Genomic DNA, 22,815 nt, shown 5'->3' with positions numbered 1-22,815 from the left:
TTCATTTCTATGAGTCAATATGTAGTATATAAGTTGAACTATGCCCTTCCTAACCAATGAGAAGAATGATTAAGGAGAGAAAATCTATGACCGGTTGGGAAGCAGCAGGAACTATATCTGAGATATCTGGGGAAAACCACAGCATTCTCTTGGACAGAGCATGCCACCCCCAAAGCTAAAGATGACTCATGGCTTGACATGGTGGCTTCCTTCTGCCCACCCTTGTCTTGGGTATCTGACAAAACACAGCCTCTAACATTACCAGCCCAACCAGTGTGTAGCTCATGCAAAATTTGTACCAGAGACTTTCTCCATCTCCTTCATAGTGGATGTTAAATAATTTTGATTATGTTGGCAAAATAAATTAAAAATGCTTATTTGCTAAATATTTTTGGGAGAATGAAATCCTCTTCAATCCTGAATCTAGACCATCAGCTTAGCTTGCGAATGTGCATCTCTCTTCACTTCTCTGTATCCTTGAAGTGACTATACTGGGTTGGCTTGGAGGAGGAGACTCCATACTTCTTATCCACTATTTTTTAAAATGTTATAATTGTAGAAAATGTGCTCTTCTTGCCATACAAACTACCCATTTTGAGTTTAGAAGAATGATATCAAATACACCAAAGTTTCTATCTGGGCTGACCCTTACAAGAGAAAACAGGTTCTGAAGTGTGAGTTGGCCCAGGAGACCCCTTATCCTGGAAAACATGAAGTATGTCATACTCTTGCCCTGACAGGCATCTAGAAGAGGAGAGAAGGCTGGGAAACTTCTCCTGGCTTCTGTTTTTGTGTTTTTACTAAAATACATTCTGACCCTCACTTGGCCTTCCCTGCATCATGCATATGCCAGAGACTACAAATTCTATAGAGGACTAGGTAGGCGAGACAAAAAAGCATTTTGGCAGCTTACCAAGAACCGCATAGAGTGGGGCTTGGGGAGATGCCATTCTTACTCACTGCTGAGAACCTTGAAAGTTGGAGGAGTGAGGTCTAGCAGCACTCCAATGGCAGAAGGGAGCCAGATCAGCTGGGCAGAGGAGAGGCAGCCCTGCCAGAAGGCCTTGAGTCACCAGGACAGGCACTGTGGAGTCAGCTCCCCACCCAGAGGAAATAGAGCCCAAACTGCAGACTGAGTCATACTTATTGACAAGACCTTAGAAACAAAAACTATAGACAGGAGCCTGCATGGAGGATGGCATTCATGTTGCTTCTCCCCCCCCCCCACACACACATAGACCTCATTAGCATTGTTTCCCTGCCTCCAGTGGCTGATCAAATACAACCTCTACTTTCACATCCCCCCTCCCTGGCAGATGGCTTTAACCTGCTTACCAGGTGTTCTGTGAGAGATTAGCGTACTAGTGATATTTTCTGTTGAGCACTTCCCCGTAGAATAAGTCTATGTTTTATTCAAAAGACAATGTTCCTGAAATAATCCCAGGAATTGTGAAGTGTTGATAATTTAAAGTTTTAACTGGCAAAGACTACTTGATGGCACAATTGTGCAGCTCTTGTAACCAGTCTGTGGAGAGCCAGGTATATCACTGGGATAGGCAGAGGAACAGGCAGTGGATTTGGGGTCTAGACAAGTCACTTTTCCACCGCTGGCATCATGGGGTCTATTTTCTTACTTGGGAATGGAAGAATAGATTGGGTGATTGACAGGTCTATTCCAAACTAACATTCTTTTATTATATGGCTTTATATTCTAGATGTCCAAGGAGAATATTGATAAAACTGTCTCCTCGTGGCTCATTACCCAAATGTAATATACATATACAGATGTATATTTATGTATATAATATGCATATATATGTATATTATATGATATATACAATATATATATATTATATGTTTTTAAACTCTGAGTCTCAAACTTTCTAGGCAAGTGCTAGATATGCCCCCCAGCTCAAATATTTGCATTTTTTCAAAAGTTAGTTGATCTTCTTGTTATGCCCAATCTCTTGTGGCTTTACAATGGGGGGTACTTTCGAGCAGTGGGCTGGGTTTAGCTCCCTGCATGGTCATGGGGCTAGCAGGTGGCTAGAGGTGAAATTCCTCACTAACACCACGTAATTATCTTGAGAACTTCCATCATCTCCCATCTTACCCAATGGAATCCTGTCTGTTACAAAAAGAATCTACAAAGACTGGGGCTATGGCTTAAGGGTGAGATGTTTGTCAAGAATGTACATGGCCCTGGGTTCAATCCCTATGTGGAGGAAAGGAAGTGAGGGGAAGGAAGGAAAAAAGAAAGAAGAAGAGAAAGAAGACCCTCAATTTGTCAGGGGTAAGTCTCCTAAAAGAGACTGCAGCATCTCTGAAATGTTTCTTCACCCTTGGCTAGACTCCCAACCTTCAAAATTCTATTTCTCAAATGTCTATTTCTCAAGTTTTCATTTGACTATGTACAAATGACTTACATTATCTACTCTTATACCTCTTGCTTTGGAATCCTCTATTTCTAAACTCAGCTACTAAACACATAACCACCATAAAACGTCCATGATATAAACTCCAAACATGTACCTCAGCAATTGCTTCCACAGTAGTTCTATGAGGCCTGAGGCATGTTCTGACTCATTTGTTTTCTGTATTGAGAAGACATAATCATATGCATTCCTATACCAGTATAAGAAAAAAGTTCTAGAATGTTCCTGGACTGAGGGTTTTAACTAGGTAATAACCAGCCACCTTGATTGCTGGACCCCGGGAAATAGACAGTAACAGTATATGCTACAATTTATTCTGAGAATTACAAGAGAAATAGCATCTGTGAAGAGGATTTGGTTCAACTATGGCAAGGGACTGTCCTCTTTCAATGGGCTACAGTTTTAGGACTTGAAGGGACCGTAGACATTTTGGAATCTCTACACTTTACAGGTGCAAAACAAAACTGAATCAGGTTTGTCTGAGAAAATGCTTTTCTCCAAAACTTCTATAACAGCTTGAAATGTGTAAAGGATATGGAGGCGCATTGCTGCCTTTGAGCCTCACAGCAATTCTGGGGGCTTAACAAGCCAGATGCTCACAGATCCATTTCACAGGCAAATGAAAGGAACCTCTAGGCTTGGAGAACAGAGGCTGGGATCAAAGGTACTCAGTGACAGAGGCAGAGCTCGGAAGTATGACCACTGCCCCTCACTGCCCCTCACTGCCTGCAGGGAATCCAGCTAGAAAACTGCCTTTAGCTTTAGGGCAGCAAGCATGAAAAGAAGACCAAAGAGGTAGAGATGCTAAGAGGAAGAAGAGAAATTTTTTTAAAGTTCTCCAACTTCATGCTGTGTGTTTTTTACTGGGTTCATCCTATTTGTTACTTCATATAATTTTCATCACAATCCTGTGAAGCAAATATCCCACTTCCTTTAGAAAATTAAGAGTTGGGTTAAAGAAACTTGACCTAAATCAGAGTCAAGACCATATATATAAATATGTATATATAGATGTATTCACATATATATTGATGTTTACATGTAACACAATTAGAACATATGTAGATTCAGACTCCGGTTTTCTTAATGTTTTTGTGCTGTGTGACACCCAGGAATGCCTAGTCACAACAACCTAGTTTCTGATCAGAACATACAACAGGAAGCAAGAAGTGGGCTTAGCCCACTTTGTGTGGTGTCTGCCCCCACCCAAAGCTTGGAGGCTGGGATACACCTGAATGGAGGGCCAGGGCCAGGAGAAGGATATGTTGAGTGGGGAAGCTGGGACCGCCTGCAGCCCAGAGGAGCATCCAAAGGGCTGGCACAGTGGGTACCGGAAGGAGAAAACTGCCAGTGGGGACTGGGGCAGTGCCAGAGAACAGAAGAACCATCTCCAAATGGAAGAGGCAGTGGAGGATGAGGTGGCTGGTGGTGGGGGATGCAGACTTGGTGCAGGGCAGGGCTGCGTGGGAGCAGAGAGGATTCTGCAAGCTGCCCTGCCTGCATCACAGGCATCCTGAGAACAAGTGCAAGCAGAGCAATCCGGCCCTTCAAGAACCACCTACCCAGCCACCCCCACAAAGACATTACCCAATGCCAAAGAAAAGCCGAACAATAACCAATTTGGGCCCGGGATGATGAGCATCATTTCTAGAGCATAATGCTGGCCACCTCTGGCAGTTACCTTCCTGGAGCTGCCGAGAGAAACCAGGGAACTGTTTGTATTGTCTGCAGTCATGTACAATGCTGGAAGGTGCGATCACACTTCCCTTACTGGTTGCTAAGCATATTGTAACTAGGCAACAGCATTTAGATGATGCACTAGGCTGATGTGCTAGGAGGTGTGCGTGTTGGAGTGTGGAAAGTTGGAAAGTGGAATGGGAAGAAAAGTAGGTTCTTTCAAGTTTGCTTTGACTGAAGTGTTGTGACAAGTGATGTTTGGGAGAGCCCTGTCAGGCAGAGGGAATGAATGGTCAAGGTCAAAAGGAGAAACACTTGAGTATTCACAAAATGGGAAAAGGGTCAGGTTCTAGTTAGAACTACTCCCAACGGTAGGATCTCACAGGAGACAAATTTCAGGTATTTTGTTTCAATGGTTTTTACCTTCTAGGATATTTCTACTTTTTCCATTTGCTACTAAATATTCATTTTCTCTATAGATTTTATTTTTTGACTTGAATTAGAAAGGAAAGTCCCTTCTGTTTGTGAAACTTAATGGCTTTGTTAAGTTGAAGCAAACGGAATGGACTATGTCAGGGGAGAGGGAGGCTCTTCCTCTGCAGGTGTAGAAGCAGCTTAGCACATCACCCTGGAGTGCCTTGGAAGAGTAGCCATCTCTAAGGCAGTGCAAGAGGCAGCAGAGCCAGGCATCAGTGGCTCATGCCTATAATCCTACCTTCTTAGAAGGCTGAGATCTGAGGATCGTGGTCCAAAGCCAGCCCAGGCAAAAAAAAGTCCATGAAACTTACTTCCAATTAACCAGCAAAACACTGAAAGTGAAGCTATGGCTCAAGTGGTAAAGTACAGGCCTTCACTGGAAAAAGCTAAGAGATAGTGATCAGGCTCCAAATTCAAGTCCCAGTACTGGTGTAAGCAATGTGTGTGTGTATGTGTGTGTGTGTGTGCACTTTCTTTTAAGAAGACAAAGTCAGGCCGGGAATTTGGCCTAGTGGTTAAAGTGCTTGCCTAGCATGCACGAAGACCCGGGTTTGATTCCTTGGTACCACAAATATAGAAAAAGCCAGAAGTGGTGCTGAGGCTCAAGTGGTAGAGTTCTAGCCTTGAGAAAGTCCAAGGACAGTGCTCAGGCCCTGAGCTCAAGCCCAGGACTGGCCAAAAAAAAAAAAAAAAGAAGACAAAGTCAGCCAAAGTGGATAAAGAGGTGGTAGGATGCTAGGAGCTCAACAAAATGGTTAGTGGCCCCCATCTTTTTTTTTTTTTTTTTTGGCTAGTCCTGGACTTTAGCTCAGGGCCTGAGCACTGTTCTTGGGCTTTCTCAAGGCTAGAGCTCTACCACTTAAGCCACAGCACCACTGCTGGCTTTTCTGTGTATGTAGTACTGAGGAATCGAGCCCAGGTCTTCATGCATGCTAGGTAAGCACTCTACCAGTAGGCCAAACTCCTGGCCGAGTGACCCCCATCTTTGCAGGTCTGTGAGAGCTCAAGTCAGTGAGAAGATGAGTACAATGAGTGCAGTGTGCCATTGGGACTACCTGGGAGCTCTAGGGAGAGACTTCTATAGGAAAAGAGTGATGACTTTGAACAGTCCAATGGGGACACTTCTGGTTCTTGGTGACAAACCATTTTTATGTACAATGCACTTTCCTCCGCAGTACAATGAATTCTGAGGACAGATTAAAAGCAAAGATGTACATAGCCTCTTTCTGAGCACTTCTCCATGAGCAAATGGAACCCTGGAGCTCTAAGGAGCAAATGGCATCCAGCATATACCATGATCTTGAGTCTCCAGATCCATAGCTGAATCAGGTTCTCCTTAACTCTGCAATCACAGCCAGCTGCCCTATATTACACACTGGAGTTTTGAGAGAAATGTTGAAAACTTCTTGTGTGGTAGATTCTTCTTAAGTCGTCAGACATATCTGAGAATGGATTTTAACACTGGCCAGTTTGCTGGAGGGGGCAGAGACTGGAGGAAGAGAATACTTGCTCTCTGTCATTACAGGCAAGATGGACCCAGGAAAAGCCAGTACAGGCCCATGAAGGAGGTGTGGTAGAAAGTGGAAGAGTATTTCAAACCATAGAAAGAAGAAAGAGAGTATGGGAAAATGAGGAATGTTTTTGGTGGAAGGAACAACACTTCTGGCAAATGAATGAGACATGAAGAGCAGCAGAGCTGTGTTTTGTTGTTGTTTTTGATTTTGGGTTTTTTCTTTTCTTTTTTTGCCAGTCCTGGGCTTGGGCTCAGGGCCTGAGCACTGTCCTTGGACTTTCTCAAGGCTAGAGCTCTACTACTTGAGCCACAGTACCACTTCTGACTTCTTTCTGTGTATGTGGTACCAAGGAATCGAACCCGGGTCTTTGTGCATGCTAGGCAAGCACTCTACCACTAGGCCAAACTCTCAACCCTAGCTGCAGAGTTTTTGGACAAACCAGGCTCTATAATCTTAGTGTGCCTATATCCTGCTTCACTGCACTCCTCACTGTGGCTGTGGCCTCCATGGCAGCTGCCTGCCATGTTTGCAGCATATATTTAAGTTTGGATTTTGTGGGGTTGACTCACCTTCCCACGAATGTGTCAAGTGTATCATCAGTTTTGCTTGTTTTCCAAGCCTGGAGTCATCTATATGCCACAGACGCTGTCTGTTACCTCTCCTTGTTGGATAGACCAGAAGTCCAATACAGCGGTTCTATAAAAAAAAATGTTACCCAGTTCCAGTGTCACAATGTGAGGTTTGAAGTCTTGGACAAGCAACTGCTCCTCTTCACAAGGAGCAGACTCACCCCCACATCATCCCTCACTCTCCTCACTTTTCCTAGGGAGTTAGAGTATTGGCTTCCACATTGACTCCTCCCCTAGCTCACGCCACTTGGTTTCTCACATTTACTCAGATGTCTACATGGGCTGCTCCACCCAGAGGATGTGACATCGTTGTTTAAACTCATGCAATAGATGGAGAAGAGATGGAAACAGAAGCCCCCCTCCCACTCCAGGAAGAAGACTATATCTGTATAGAAATTTTTCCATTAATCATTATCATTGAAGATGAGGTTCTGTGAAGGAAGGAGAGAAGGAAGTGGGAGAAGGAGGGGAGACAGGGAAGGGATGAGTGCTACATGCTCTTACTAAATCCTCTTTAGCTTCCATTTCTCCAGGGCAGCCTGCAAAATCAACAGTGGTCTGTGGGGTCTGAAACTTCTTGGGGCCTTGGACTGGTGTGACCAGAAGTGAGAGTATAGAGGTGCCAAGAGGCACAGGAAGTGAGTTTAGAATCTGATGAGGTCACAGCCAAGTCCTGGGGCTTCCCTGGGCTGCGGGCTGGGGTTTGTACCAAGTGCAATCTGACTGGGTGGGGCTCAACTGGCCTCTCAGTTATACGCACATCTATCCACTGTAATGGTGCCACCAATAGCATCGGATAACTAAATGGAATGAACACTAACTCCATATAATGTACCAATGGCACATCTTCACATACATAAGTGCCTTATCTTCTTTTTACCTTTGCAATATCCCTATAAGGAAAACAGTTACTATCGGCATTCAGTACAGAGGAAGGATGAGGATGAGAGAGGCGGAGAGGCACTTGAGGCTACCACACCTTAAGCTAGGTTTTGACTTTCCTGATCTGCCTCTGTAACAGATGGAGAAAATGGCTTGTGTGCAAACCCAGGCTATGCCTCCTCCACAGGGAGACTCATCTTTCCATACTTAAAAGAACAAACTCAAGAGCTACCACCTTGTTTCTGGAGAGATAAATCTTGGGAGGGATGGGTAGAGGGCACAGAAATGAATGAGGTGCTTGCCATTTCCCTGAAAAATGAAAGATGGGGTTAGGAGTTGAGCCTGGTAGTCTTTTCTCCAACCCTACAGTATTCTCCCAGGAGTCAGGGGAGATTGTAATGGTCAAAGAATGAAGGAAAGGCTGAAGGGTGGCTACCAAGACTGCCTCTGTGAACACGGTGCTAGAATCTTTTCAAGGTGTGTTCTGCAAGCTGTGGGTCCTCTTCAGAGAGATATACAGGTTTAAATAATCAGCAAAAGGCAATGGTTCCCAGAAATGTATCTAGAACCCTTCAGAGCTTCTGAAGGTCCTGTGGGGTCCAGGTCAGGTGACACCATGAGAAGAACAAGACATAAAGAATGAGTTGAGAGAAACTATGAGTGGAAGAGTTGTATGCAAGTTAAAAGGGGTAGGGGGAATGCTTAGCTATGTGCTGAAAGAGAGATTCGGGAGGAAAAGATCTGGAAGAAACACAAGAATGAATAATAAATAAATAAATATTTAAAAAGAAGAATCAATCATAAAATGAAATTCCTGAAGTTGACTTGGATGCCAAAGGCAGCATAATTATGTATGTATGTATGTATGTACGTATGTACGTATGTATGTATGTATGCAGCCTTAGGAAAACACTCCTAATATAGCTCTGGGGGTGGAAGTTCCTTGTGTGAAGAGATTAGGAGTCAAATTATTCTCAAGGCTGAGGAGCCCACTAGCTCCTGGCCACATTATGTTATACATGGGTCCCTGATGGCTTCCTTTCCCCTCACCTAGGCCTTTCTAGATACACTTCCGTGGTGGGGCCACTGGAGTCAATATGGCTTGGTCTTGGTTTGTTTGAGTTGTTTCTAGGCTTTCAGTGCATCTGGGCCATCACTGGTGGAACACAACTTCTGTGTGACTCGCTGAGCCAGGCACAGGGCACCAGGACTCCATCCTTGGGATTAGGAAAGCCCTAGGAAGCTCCAGTATACAAGGAAGGATACAATAAGGAAGAAGGGAAGTCTCAGGCGTCAGGAAGAGACGTGTGGGGACAAATGGAGTGGAAGGCGACCCTACTGGAGAGGCAGGTAAGGATTCAGAAAGCCTAAGAGAGGGGATTCCTAATTGAGAAACACCATGACAAAGGCAAAAGCTGGCAGAGCTGGCTGGGTGGACAGAGAACCATGGATAGATGACAGTGTGGTCAGGAAGAAGAGCTCACAGTGACAGCATGGCTGTTCCATGAAGACCTCACCAGAACAATTTTTAGAACACGAAGAACTAAGCTGAATAAAAGAGAAAGCAACAGGTGCCTAGGTTTGCCTGCAGATAGATAGCCACAGAGGTATGTACAAAGCTCCCAGGTGAGGGGGTTCTAATACAGAATTGGAAAGGTATTGGGGGACTATCCTACTGACCCCCAAATTCTAGTGATTCTCAGAGTTTGGGCCCCAGGTCACTTGTAAATCTGTCACAAGTGCAATGCTCAGGTCCCATCCAGACTAGCTGGGTCAGCAACTGTGTGTGGGGATCCTGGGGTTTAGGTTTTAGAGGGCACCCCGGTGGTTCTGAGAAGCACAACTCCACACAGTGCTATAGGAGCCAGGGCACAGCATGGTCAGTACAGGACCATCAGCTTCCCTGGGGTCATTCTCCACCAGAGTGACTGAAATCCAGCTCAGGAGGCCAGCCTTTCATGGGTTCACCTCTGGTAGGGGCAGGTGAGGCTTTGTGTATCTGATGTGAATCTGAACCCCTCTAGTGCCCTGGATTCCCATGATCCTTGAGACCATCTTTAAGTCCATATGCTCTCAGTAGGCCTTTTCCCTAAAACCTCAGATCTGAACAAATGTTTCCTAAGGACAAGCTGTGAATTCTGACATTTGCTGGCTGAGGATTGGAAAACAAAGGACATGAAACAAGGCCCCTGTCTTCTCCCTACCCTACTCTTTTTTTTTAGCAAGGCATGTACTTGTGAAAAATAATTTTATCTCAAGAAAACATGTGCCAGGCATAACTAGATGGAGCAACCAAGTGCTTAGAGGGAGAGGCAGGGGGACTGGTACCTCTGTCCTAGCCCAAGCACTTAGGCTCTACCAGAGGCTCCTAATCTTACATATCTTAGATGACCCAGCGTTTCTCTGCAATCATCCATTCTGAGGGGCAAAAGCACATGCCTGGCTGTCCCCGCACCCAGCCTTCTGGGTAGATGCACTCTTGTGGGCTTCCTATCCTGTGGAGTAAGCTCAGTCTCACCCTCCCTACCCGCCTCTGGAGGCAGGTTGGTGCTTGCTCACTTGGCCAAGCCTTCTGTTCTCTCTGCCACACTCCCCTACCCCGCCCCCCTCACTCCTATGGGGAAGCAAACAGGAAGTGGGCTCTTCTTGGGGTCAGCCCTCTGGGGATAGCCCTCACCATCATTCTCTCTGATGGCCAGCAGAGGAGATAGCTGTGACAGGCACCCAAGTTGGCAGCAGGCACTTTGGACCATGTTCCCAGAGGGCTTGCACCTTTCACTGCCACCATCACCACTGGCAGAACCCAGCTTCAGCCCTTGGCCATGTCCCAGAATGCTTAGCTGCAAATCTTCTAGCCAAAGCTTCTCTATGCTTGGCACTAGACCTCCTCTGGCCTGGTGCCAAATATTTCTCTCCAAAACAAAACTCTAACTTCTATCCCAACTTAAAAATGCCTGTAGTTATAGATCCTATCTCCATATGTCCAATAGCTTCCTGCTGCTTGAGAGGAACACTAAACAAACCCCAAGACCAAAACTACCACAACAGAAGGTCTCTCTAAATCCAGCCAGCAATTTTTCCACAGCCATCCTGCAAGATCCAGATACCTTGAGCAGTTCAGTTTCCCACACCAGCCACAACCTTTTCTTTATGCTATGCCTTTCACAGTACCACCTCATCATATAGGCTTTGGAGCCTCCCCTTGGTAAACACTGGGGCCTCTAGCCTTCTAACCTCCACAGTATTGGCTCCATTCGGGCAGCAAATCTGGTATTCATAGAGCTGTGTGCACTGCTGATTCATTGCTATTTCATCTTGAAGGTAGTTTCCATAAGTGTCTGTATCCCTAGTACTTAGGATAATACCTGGCCTGTAGTAAATAGAGACATCCTTTGATATCCACAGTGTATCGGTTCCAAGACCCCACACAGGTAACAAAACTCATGGATGCTCAGGTCTCTTATACAAGATGGCATCATGTCTACATATCTGCACCTATCCTTCTGTAGACTTTCATTGCCCCTAGATTACCTTAATACCTAATACAACAGAGATGGTACTTAAGTATCATTACATTGTATCATTTAAGTAATAAAGACAAGAAGACAAAGCCTATACATGTTCCATATAGATGAAATCATCATTGGCCCAATGCCTGGTTGTTGGTTGAAGATTGGAAACCTGTAGACCCAGAGGGAAGACTGCAAGGGCTTCTGATCCACCATGTCAAAGCCACCAACTCCACACTCTAAAGGAAGTATATGACTCTGAGAAAGAAAAAAGCCTTTTTTGTGGATGTTCAAATCCAAAAGAAATACCCACCAAATGACATGGCTCTCAGTGTCACTGGAGACCACTGGGGGCTTACCTCAAAGTGGTAAAATTCTATGGATGCTCCCCTGAGAGATACAGACCTGGACCCCTGATTCCATACCCACTGGCCACTGTCAGGGGAAGTAATCACAGTTCCATGTACGCTGCCTTAATCCCTGACTTTGAGCTCCCACCACAAGTCTCCAGAGTGAACTTGGCAGGAACCTGTCTGTGATGGTTAATCATTCTCAATTCCATTGGATCAAGAAACATCTAGGAGATTAGTAAGGCACACTCTGGGTGTGTCTATGGGAGATGATTAGATCATGAGAGCTCTGACCTAATGAATGCATTAATCCTTTGATGGAGTGAGAACATGGTGGCATTATTGGGAGGTGGAAAAAGGTACGGGTAGAACCTAGTTAGAAGTAGATCCCTAAAGGTTTCTTCAGGGTTATACCTTGTCCTGACCTCTTTCTGCATTCCCTTTTCTCTGCTCCCTCATTGCTGGGATGTGAACTGCCCTATCCCACCATCCCTTTTCCTGCCATGACGGAAGAAACTTTGCAACCATGAACCAAAATAAATCATTCCTTGCTTAAGGTGTTTATGTCATGTGTTGTCACTGTGATGCAAGAATAACAATATACTGTCCTTTGTACAGCTTTTGTGAAGGTGTTTCCTCCACTTACTCTCAACCCAAGCTGCAATGTTCTACCTCTGGAGTAGCTGGAAAGACAAGCATATACTACCACAGCTGTCTAGGTTGTCCTATTTTCTTTTTTTTCATATATTTTTTATTGTAATTAATACAAGGGTTACATTATATTCACCAGATAGAAGGTGCATTACTTCACAAACATTGATGCCTTTTCTCATGTCTTGGTCCCCATTTCCCTCCCCCCACCCCTGCCCCCCATCTTGTTTTCCCCCTTCCCTATCCAATTTCAAATAAACACATACGCATATATCCAATATATCAGATAACAAGGTGAAATACTGTAACAATATGAGATGACCAAGGGACAGCAAAAGAAATGAGAGATAACATAGTACATTAAGGACAACAATCACTCATTATATGGCTTTTGTTTCTATATCCTGGAGGTCCTTTCATTTAGAGTCATACCATATGGCCTTATGTATCTAGGTTTTGTTCTACTGTAAATCTCTGCTAGGAGAGCCCAAGGTTTCTACTGATTATAACAAATGAGAGAAACCATTGAGCCTATGTTCCTTTGAGTCTGGCTTACTTCACTTAATATGGTTTTTTCTAAGTCTTTCCATTTCCTTACAAATGGGGCAATGTCTTTCTTTCTGACAGCAGCATAGAATTCCATTGTGTATAAAGTAGGTTGTCCTATTTTCAAGAAATGTTTTAAATATATTCTGGACAACAAAAAATGTAATGGCTTGGTTCTTAACTGCAACCAAACAACCCATTTTTTAAAACTTTTCTTATGGGTCTGTGAAATGTAAGTTAAAGTTAGAAAATCCTTAGTAAAGATAGAAAGATTAGTATCACTTCTTGACTTATTGGCCTTCAGTCCTTTTCTTGTTTATCATTAGTCCATTAGTTCATCTATGAATTACACATCCTCCATCTATCCATGTAGACATCCATCCATCCATCCACCCACCCATTCAACCAGTCATTCATCCACTATCTATCCATCCATTTTTAAATATCATATATGTTTAAACATAAAGTAAAGCTCTTTCCCGCATTATCTGTTTAGGATGTTTACAAAGATCACTTGATAGAATTGATCACTTGATAGAATCTGTTTTTGGTTTTGGTTAAGCAGGCATCACTGAAGACACAAACAGCTTCGTAAAGCAAAATAATGAATGTTATAAATAAGTCCTTATAAGTGTGTTTTTAAAAAGTGATTCATAGCCTCTTGTAGTCATACTGCAAACATCAAAATAAACACTTATCAAAGGTTCTGAATATGCATTTTTCCAAAGAAGATATGTCAATGCCAAATTAATACATGAAGAGATATTCAATATCACATGAAATGCAAGTGATTTGACTCCATGCCCACTAAGATAACTAAAATAAAAATAGCAGACAATGACAAGAGACAATAAAAATGAGGAGAAATTGGAATTATTTTGTACTGATGAGAGGATTGTAAAATAATAAAAATGTTGAGATAGTTACTCAAAATTTAAACATAGATTTATTTACATGATCCAGAAATTTCACTCTCAAGTGTCTCACTAAGAGAAATGAGAATAGATGTCCACACAAACTTCACGTGATGTTTATAGCATTATTACTTATAATAGTTCAAAAGTGGAAACAACACACATGTTCACCAATTCAATGAACAGACAAATAAAACGAAATAGCATTCACCAATAAAAAAGGAATGAAGTATTAATAGATGTTACCATATGCACAAACCATCAAAACATTATGGTATATGAAAGAAATTATGTATAAGGGCCATAATATTATATGATTTCATTAACATTGAATGGCCAGAAAAACAGACAGTAGGTTAATAGTGCTTGGGCTGAAGGGAGTGGAGTAACTGCAAATGATATGAGGATCAGGATGAGGATATGATCAGGAGTAACTGGAAATGATGTGAGGTTCCTTTCTTGAAGTGCCTTGGATTGTGCAATTCGTAGTGGGTGAGAATGGTTATACAAGTCTGTAGATGTAGTAAAAGCCAACTAAGTGGCAGAACATTTGAACAGGGGGAATTTCATCGTATGTGAATTACACCTCAAAAAAGTGATTAAGAATATGGATATATTCTGGATTAGGAAAGTTGAAGGAAAACTGTGTTTTAAAGCTAATGTTCTATTTTATAAAGTATGTAATTTAAAATGTGTCTCTAAAACAATGTGCTGGTACTATCCTTAAAAAATTGCAAATTCAGATTTAAAGGCCCTCTTTCGTGGGAGGAGGGGATGCCTTGTGCTCTGGCACATGTTGTACCCAGTGAATGCCAACTGAGCGCTTGTACCAGGTTGCATCCTTGGGTTACAACACTGGCTCTCAGTACAGCATGGTTCTGTCCTGACCAGGGCTTTCAGCCCAGCACATATGAGTTCAAGAGAAACTCAAGGCTGCAGGCCATGTTTATGAACGGTTTGGGAGACCAACCATCTTGAGAGTCAATTCTTAATCTCTTAGGTCACAAGGATCTTGAAGAGTTTCCTTCCCATAAACACATATGTGCTTGGGAGTCAAAATTATGCTTCTTCTCTCAGGCAGTGTTTGTATATAATCTGTAATGATGTATACATAACCCCCAAATGCATAAATACGATCCCTCCAAAAATATGTCTCTCTCTCTAACAATGCATATGACCCCCTCACAATGTTTACAACTCCCACCCCAACAGTAAATATAACACCTACCCTAACAACTCATATAAACCCACAAAAACGTATATAACCCTCTCAAAAATCTACACAAACCTCTACAAATATATAATTCCCCAACAATGAATGAAATACATTCAGTCCTCAACTACATGCACATCCCCAGCGATGTAGATGGCAGTACTACTGTATACCTGGTGTGCCCCAACTAGCTTCTCCTTACTAAATTCTCTTCTACTTGCCTAGTTTTCTGGCTCTTGTGGCATTCATGCACAATGAACATCTCATGAACCATATTCTAGATGGCCTGGGGATTCAGGGGTTGCAGCGAGGTGCCTGGCAGCACCTTCCCTCCCTACTTAGGTCCTGGTTCATGTTAGTCTGGCTTAGATAATGTTTTTAGAGGAAACATTCTTATGCTAAAAGAAGAAAAAAGAAAAGATTCCACACTAGATTTACAAAGGAGCTTGAACAGGGCTGAGGGTAGGATGCTAAGGAAGTAGGGCTCTTTCTTAAGGTAGGACCATGGTCCTTCAGGCACCCAGTGAGTGTGAACATAGGAGGGAGCCGAGTGTTCTACACAGGACAGGGGTGCACAATGGGCCTTTCTACAATCTGGCAAAGGGGAGAGGAGACTGAGAGGCCAGCTGGAAGAACCGAGGCCCCCTGCAGATAAGGAGCTGCTGTGTCTAAGTGTGCTCAATATTGGTCTGCTGGAGTGAAAAGTTCAGAGTTCAGAAGGCATGGCAATGGATTGTTTGTGCTCCCTGTCAGGACAAAGTCCAAGTCCCTGCCTTGTATCCTCTCCCAAGGGTGCCTAACTTTCCAACAGCTGGCTCCTCCTCTCAGCCTGGCCCTGGCAAGCTCAGGAGAGGAGAATGGAGGAAGGGGAAAGGCACTAGGCAGATAGGGAGGCCCAGAGGTGGATTAGTAGACACATTCCTGAGCTCTGGTCTACCAGCTACAGGAAACTTCCTTCTCCAAGAGAGGACAGCAGAACATCTGGCAGTTGGGGAGAAATCAAGAGGCTGCTGATGTGTCCTGCTATGTCGAAACTGTTGTGACACCCAGCGAAGGGAATGAGGAAGAGCCGGTCGGTGTCTGACTCAGGTGAGGCAGACATGAGTGTGCCTGGAAGGAGTGAACGATCACATTTCTCTGGGCCAAGAAAATGGAATCTCCTGACTGTGAAATTGGAGAGCCAAGGGAGGAGAGTAAAAGGAAAAGTTCCTCTCTGGTCTACAGGGACTGCTAGATTCTAGAATACTGGAGCAGTGAAGAAGCCCAGGGGGTGCGGTAAAGGCCATGAGGTCAGGTTTCAAGGAGGAATGCATAGGATTCAAATGTGGAAGGTGGGCTCTTTGCTCCATGCAGGACAAAGGACTCCAACAAAGGTCTGATGGGCAGAGCAGGATGACTGAGGTGAATGGCTTTGGAAAGTATAAGGACCCTGGGTTACAAGAGGAGATGAAATTTGGATTAAGGGAGGCACTGAGTCGTACATTTAAGGCACCTGAGTTTTCGTCCAAAGGCACTGAGGAGGTTCTAGAGGTGGGAAGAGGCCAGGCCCTCCAGCGTAATTACGTAATATTAGGTAATCAGTAGGGGCTGTGACAAGGGGAGGGAAGGAATGAGAGGAATGTAGAAAGAATCTGGGGGATTCAGGGGTGAACAAGATATGAGCAGGGAAAGGCTTAGGAAGTGAGGAGTAGAGTGGAGGTTGGGGAGAAGAGGCCAGTCTAACTATGTGAGCGAAGATAACCGCACGAAGATAGGGCAAGGGGACTGTGGAGGGAAAAGAAGTCTAGTTGCTACAGCATTGAAGGCAGTGGACTGCCCAGTAGATGTGTCCTTTAAAGTCCTGGAAGTAGAGGGCTGAAGCAAAGAAGGTGGGGAATGACCATGCCCTAGTAGTCCCTAGAGAAGAGGGCAAGAAAAGGGCTGCAGATACAGTGTGCACGCCTAACTCAGAAGCTACTGAGGAGAGTATGGCAAGGTAAGGCCCATCAAAGGGGCTATGTGTGAGCCAAGAACATGGAGGAACGGGAGGTTAAGGAGAATAGCCAATCATCTGCAGAATCTAAATCATCCATAGACCCTAAATCATCTATATACTTAAGCAAGTTGCATAGGCCTTATAGCTTTCAGATTCACCAAAGAACCAGTCCTCTCCTCTCCTCTTGTCTCCTCCTCTCCTTTCCTCTCCTCTCTCATTTTCTTCTTTTTTCCCTTCCTCCTCTTTCTCTTCCTCATCTTTCTCATCCTCCCCTTTCTCTTCCTTCTCTCCCTCCTCCTCTTCTTCTTGTTCTTTTTCTTGCTGATTATTTTCTGGAGGATGAGGGTCTTACTATGCATATTAGATTGGCTGGAACTTGCTAGATAGTCCACTCTAGCCTTGAACTTGTGATCTTCTTGCCATTGTCTCCCATGTGCTGGGGCCACGGGAACATGCCACCCTGTCTGGCCCCTAAAGAACCAATTTCAGCTCTGAGAAAGTAAAAGGTTCCAGTTGACATGTAGATATTTTCTAGACCCTAACTATCTCAAATCATATAACTTATTCTGGCTCTCAGGGCTGAATTGTTACAGTATCTCTTCTGTCCAACCTACATTACACCTGCTCCCTGAAACTGACTGTAGCCCTTTCCCCTAGGTCAACACTTTCAACAACAACCTGGAACTTTCTCAACAAAGCTCCAAAGTTCCACAGCTTTCTAAACATCATCCATAGTCTTTGGTTTCCATTCCAGGTGCTAGCTCACTTTTTACCCTTATGTATATCTACTCTCTCTTGCCACCTTTGACTCCACCAAAAATGAGTCACCCCAGCCTCTCTTCCTACCCACTTCCCTTCTTTTATTTACACTCTTCTCTGACTACAGCCATGGTCCCAAGTTCCTATGGGTGCATACTACACATCTTTTCAGAGCTTTTCTGGGTCCTTGTTCCACTCACCCTGGCTGAAGTACTGCCTGAGCTGAGGCTCTGCTACACTAAACAGGGCCTGATGACCCGAGGAACTGGGCTCTGTCAGTTCTCAGCACCTGTACCATGGTGATCAGAAAGGGTGATCAGATGCTACTGGGAGCTTATGCACAAAGGTGGGAGACCCAGCTCTTTTGAACCTACCTGGGGCAGGAAGTAGAAACATTAGGTGAGAAAAGTTCTAGTGCCATGTGCTTATAAGAGAAGAAAGAGAAGCTTTGGAGGGATGAAGGAGCTCAGGAAGGGAACAATATACACATGCACAATGTTCAGAAACCAGGACAAGCTAGGTGGCTTCAAAGACCCAGGTCCATAGCTGGGACCTTTCTCACATAGATGGGAAAGGAACTCTTTGGAAGAGCTAAACTCAGGAGAATTCTCTGCAGGTATGAGAGGAGCGCCAGAGGTTGGGGCTAGTATGGCTAGGGAAATCCTCAGATGGTAAATCCGAGAACCTCAGCCCCTCATCTGGAGGGGGTGCAGGAACAGGCTGTTCTCAGCACTGACAGGGGACATGACCCACTTGGAAGGAGACAAATCAATGGCATACAAATTAAACCCATCTATCCAGAGTCTACCAGATCAGGTAGATTTTTTACAGCCCTCTGCCTTGGAAGAATGATCTTCCAGATTCTGTGTGGGTAGATTTCAGAACATAGAGAGGAAGAGAAAGAACTGGAGAAGGAGAAAAATGTTAGTGGACTGTGGCCAAGATGTCAAAAACAGCTTGTCCTTCCTGGGTATTGGCAGTTGTTGCTCTTTGTTCTAATCACACCGACTGGCAGCCTTGTAAGGGGCCCCAAATCCCTTAGCACCAGGCAGGTGGAAGATCCAGAGGTTTGAGCAGTACCCACACCTGTAGCCCAGCAGAGTCTACCCAGAGGGCCTCTTGGAGAACCAAACAACCGTATGATTCTGTCCCTTACATCTATATAGACAGCACATGGAAACATGCAGCCTGGAGTCGGCTCTCTAAATCAAACCGTCATTGTGACTAATAATTATACCTTGGGAAACAGCAGAGTGACTCAAAATGCTGTTCCCTTCCCCCACATCCACCCCCTCACAGTGCTCAGAGTTTTGTGCACCACGTTCTCCTGCCTGACAGCTCTCCAAATGCACGAACTGATTGCGAGGACTCAGGGCCTAGTGGACCATGGGAAGACAGTGTTTTTGCTGGCTCAAAAGCTATTTAGACCAGCTGTTCCCAAAGCACATTGGACCGGGAGCAAATACTAGTGTGTGCTTTGGGAGAACTCTTAGAAGATAGGCTGTCAAAAAGAAAAAAAAAAAAAAAGAAGGTAGACTATGTCCTTGTGAATAACAACAACAATAATAATAATTGACATAGGTGCTGGGATGTGGCTCAGCGATAGATTGTCTAGCATTCATGAGACTCCAGGTTCTACCCTCAATACTGCAAAAAGAAAAATAAAGTCAAGCCAAGTGGTGCATGCCTGTAATTCCGGCACATGGGATATGGAGGCAGGAGGGGATTATGACTTCAGGGCTGGCCTAGATTTTGTGCCTAAGAAGACTCCTTGTCAATAAAGAGTGGGGGAATGAGGAAGAAAAACCTAAGGGATAACATCAATCAAAATGCATTGTACTCAGAAACGGACATGTTGCCTCAAAACCCCTTTGTACCACTACAACAACAACAACACATAGAACTTCCCCACAGGTGCAGTGAACATTGCTTCAAGAAATGGGATAGCTAACTGTTACTGGGTGCCTACTGGATACCTGCAGTCGAGGTTATTAAATGGGTACATAAGGCCATCTGGCTATGACAATGCTGAAACAATGGGCTGTGCTCTTCCATTCACATACACTACTCTAGCACTGTGAAGGTCTGTCTCCTCTACCAGACTTTTTGTGACCTGGCTATGATGAGATCACTCTGGTACAACAATGACTAATGACATTCCTGTTGGATCAGTGCCCAACCGTAGTGGCTGTTATCTTGCTGATCCCCAAGTTCATCAAAGCCCTATTTTTAACCACCCCAAGCCTACCAATGAGGAAACTACAGCCGAACAATCCACCTGAGGTCATACAGGGAGCTCCAGGGCTGGTTCAGGGACTGGTGCAAGAGCTGGGGCAGTGATTCTGAGCTGGGGTTCTTGACTACTCAACGGTTTGAGCTACATGTGAGTGTCACCAATGCCCTGTTTTTGCTCTCTTACCCTGACACTGGCCCCAACTCCATATGAGACATGCTGTGAAACCTCCCAAACTGCTCTTCACGCCATACTAAGCTCCAAATCTGTTGCAAGCATGTGTCTCTACTCCCACCACGCCACATCCAGAGTGACCAGCTCAGAGCCCCATTCATCTAGAAGGTGAGGCCACACAGTCCCCAGAAGAGAAGCTCCTATGCTAGGAGGATTCTACAGACTCAGAGATCTACTCGTCAAGGCTCATTTCTGCAACCTCTATCCCCTGTTATCTTTGCTCGAAACTTTGTTCTAGTAGCCATTCAGGCATATGAAACTACTGGCATCACCATGCCAGAGATATAGGTTTCCCTAGGGGCTCTGAACATGGCATGAGATCTCTCGCTGCAGATAGGAGTCTGAATCTGTGAAGGATAGTGATGCTAAAACACTGTGTACTGGAGACCATTCCCTGAGGTCTCTGACTTGGATAATGTCTTCAGAAAGGTTTTTGGGGTTTCCACACTGCACTCGCATCCAACATGTAAAATGATATTTCCCTTGGAAACCTAAGAAGGTTCTTTTTCTCCTTCTCTTCCTTCCTCATGGTACAGGGGATTGAATATTCAAGGCCTCTGCCTGTTAGGCATTAGCTCTACCCTTTGAGCTATCACCCCAACCTTTTCTGTTTTCAAGATTTTTCTAGTAAGTTCTCATTTCCTGCATAACCAAGCTTGGACTCCAATCCTCACATATGCACTTCTTGTGTGGATGGGGAGACAGGTGTAAGCCACCATGCCCAGTTTTACTGGTTGATATCTAGCCTTGTGAACTTTTTGTCCTGACTAGCCTTGTCTCAGGATCCACCCATTCTCAGTCTCTGGAATACCTAGGGTCACAAGTATGAGCCAGCATGTCCAACAAGAACTTTTATGAGAGTTCTGTAGTCACAGTCAGGGAATGCTAAGGAGAGCCAAGTGATACAGTCTCCTTTTCTGCCAGACTTAGCACCACCTTGAAAGTGCAAATGTATATGAATGTTTCCTCAGTGGAGCATTCCCAATTTCTCAAGGCACCACAGTCTCTCAGCACTGACTGCTAAATGCAGTCCTGAGGGATTGAGGACAAAATGATTATTATTGGGCTGGGGGAGGGAGGGGAAGGAGGGGGGGAAGAAGGATCATTTATAACCTAGCAGTTCACACAAAGGGAAACATACTTTCCATTTCCTCTTTCTCTTAAGAAATTCTTAACTCGCCTCAGGTTCCTTTTTGAGAGGCCTCTAATTTGTTCTTGCTAATGTTCCCATTAAAGTCAAAACAAGTCATCGTTCCTTTATCTATCCCCAAGCTCCATTTTTCTAATAAAGACTCATTACAAAAGAATGCTGTCTAATTTTAGGGTACCTTGGTGCCAATGAGGCACTGTGCTGGATGTTTTATATGGATTCTCCTTTAATTCATTTACATTTCCCTCCAGTTAAACTGGAAGTTTGAGCCTCTCTGCCCACCTGCCACCCTCCAAGAGGAGAGCTGGCTAGCCGTCTCCTTCCATGAAGCGTCCAGAAAGCAGGTAGAACACTGAGAAATGATTTCAGCTTTCCCACCTTACCCAGGGGCTAACTTCTCTCACGTGAGCCAGGAACCAAGCTCATCAAGCATTTCTTCTGAGACCTCTGTGTGTTCAGGTAAGTAGAAATAGAAATAAATAAGCCCCAAGTTGTGGGATGCTGTTTTGATCATCCTCTGTGAAGGTGTTATAAAGGTTAATGTGCATCACATTTTCCCCTAGAGCCTGTGGGTAATTTACAAGAGCTATCACAGACAAAACAAACAAGAGCTGAGACTCAGGGAAGCTAACTGGTTTACATGGGTTTGAATCCAGGTCTATCAGGATCTAAACCCCAGTCTTCCTCCCCTTCCCCCCCCCACCTCAAGGTATCATCTTCCTCTAACTGTGTAGATAACAAGCTGGCCAACTTTTTTTTTTTGTCTCCACAATGATTACATTGGTCATGTTGGAATCTAGGAGTTAGAATCTAAGAGGTTTGGTTAAAGATAACTCTGTTTAGAACCTATCCTCTGGGCACCACAACAGTTCCTGGCATTGAATTCCCAGCAGAGCACCAACCACTGCTTTCCAGACAGATATAAGACACCTAGTTAAATTTGAACTTCAGGCAAGTAGAGTGTGTCTGAATACCTTTCATATGCATCATGAAGCATACTTTTACTCAGAACGAAATATTCTAGTATGCTAATTTAAAATTCAGATCTGATTGTCCTGTGATTTTATTTGTAGAATCTAGCATCTACACCTTAGAACCCTGGCACCCTGGGAAATGTCAAGCCCAGCTCCAGGTCTCAAGCTTTGTTCCAACAAGAGTTGCCATGGCAGCCAGAGCATTACTTCCTGGGCTCTGAGGAGATGCTCCCCTCACCCTGCTCTCTAGCCTCTGAACAAGCCTTAGGACCTGGTTTCCTGGGTTTGTGGTCAGACTGCTTCTAGCCTCTCACTACTTTTGGCCCTGGGTGTTTGCACTTCCCTGGCTCTGTGCTCTTCTTTCCCCTCTCTTCCTGGCCTGATTAATTCCGATAGATCCCCCAGACCTCCCAAGACTTGAGCCAGTGCTGCCAGGAAGCCTTTCCATCTCTGACCATTGTGCTTAATCCTTGTCTAGCACTGATTGTACCTTGTCCCGTCCTACTGTGCCCCAACAAGCAAGACCTTACCAGACTCACCGAGTCTCCCCACAAAAAGCACCAGACCTGGCATCCAGTAGGAAGCCAGGGAGTGAATGAGTGAATGAAGACTGTCCTGCCAAAGTTGGGTCTTCAGAATGTGACCACTTCCTTCCTCCGATGTCACAAGTTTACTTTGTACCTTTTGGCATAT

At 44.5% G+C, this 22,815-nt stretch overlaps 1 protein-coding gene across 3 annotated transcripts in view; it reads right to left on the bottom strand.

Moving 5' to 3' along the window:
• The window catches only part of Ptk2b (protein tyrosine kinase 2 beta), a 97,149-nt gene that overhangs the window by 73,034 nt on the left and 1,300 nt on the right, over positions 1-22,815 (bottom strand). For 2 of the 3 annotated variants that reach the window (XM_090353638.1, XM_090353642.1), the window contains exon 2: positions 6,673-6,799. The exons of the other annotated variant lie outside the window; for it this stretch is intronic. The gene's annotated coding sequence lies outside the window, so the exon portion shown is untranslated. The remainder of the gene's footprint in view (positions 1-6,672; positions 6,800-22,815) is intronic. 3 annotated transcript variants of the gene reach the window in all.

Source organism: Megascapheus bottae, chromosome 20 (genome assembly GCF_031878675.1).
Source record: "Megascapheus bottae isolate mThoBot1 chromosome 20, mThoBot2.hap1, whole genome shotgun sequence".
NCBI lineage: Eukaryota > Metazoa > Chordata > Mammalia > Rodentia > Geomyidae > Megascapheus > Megascapheus bottae.
Note: the sequence above shows the minus strand (reverse complement) of the source record. Positions and strands in the feature narration are given on the sequence as shown.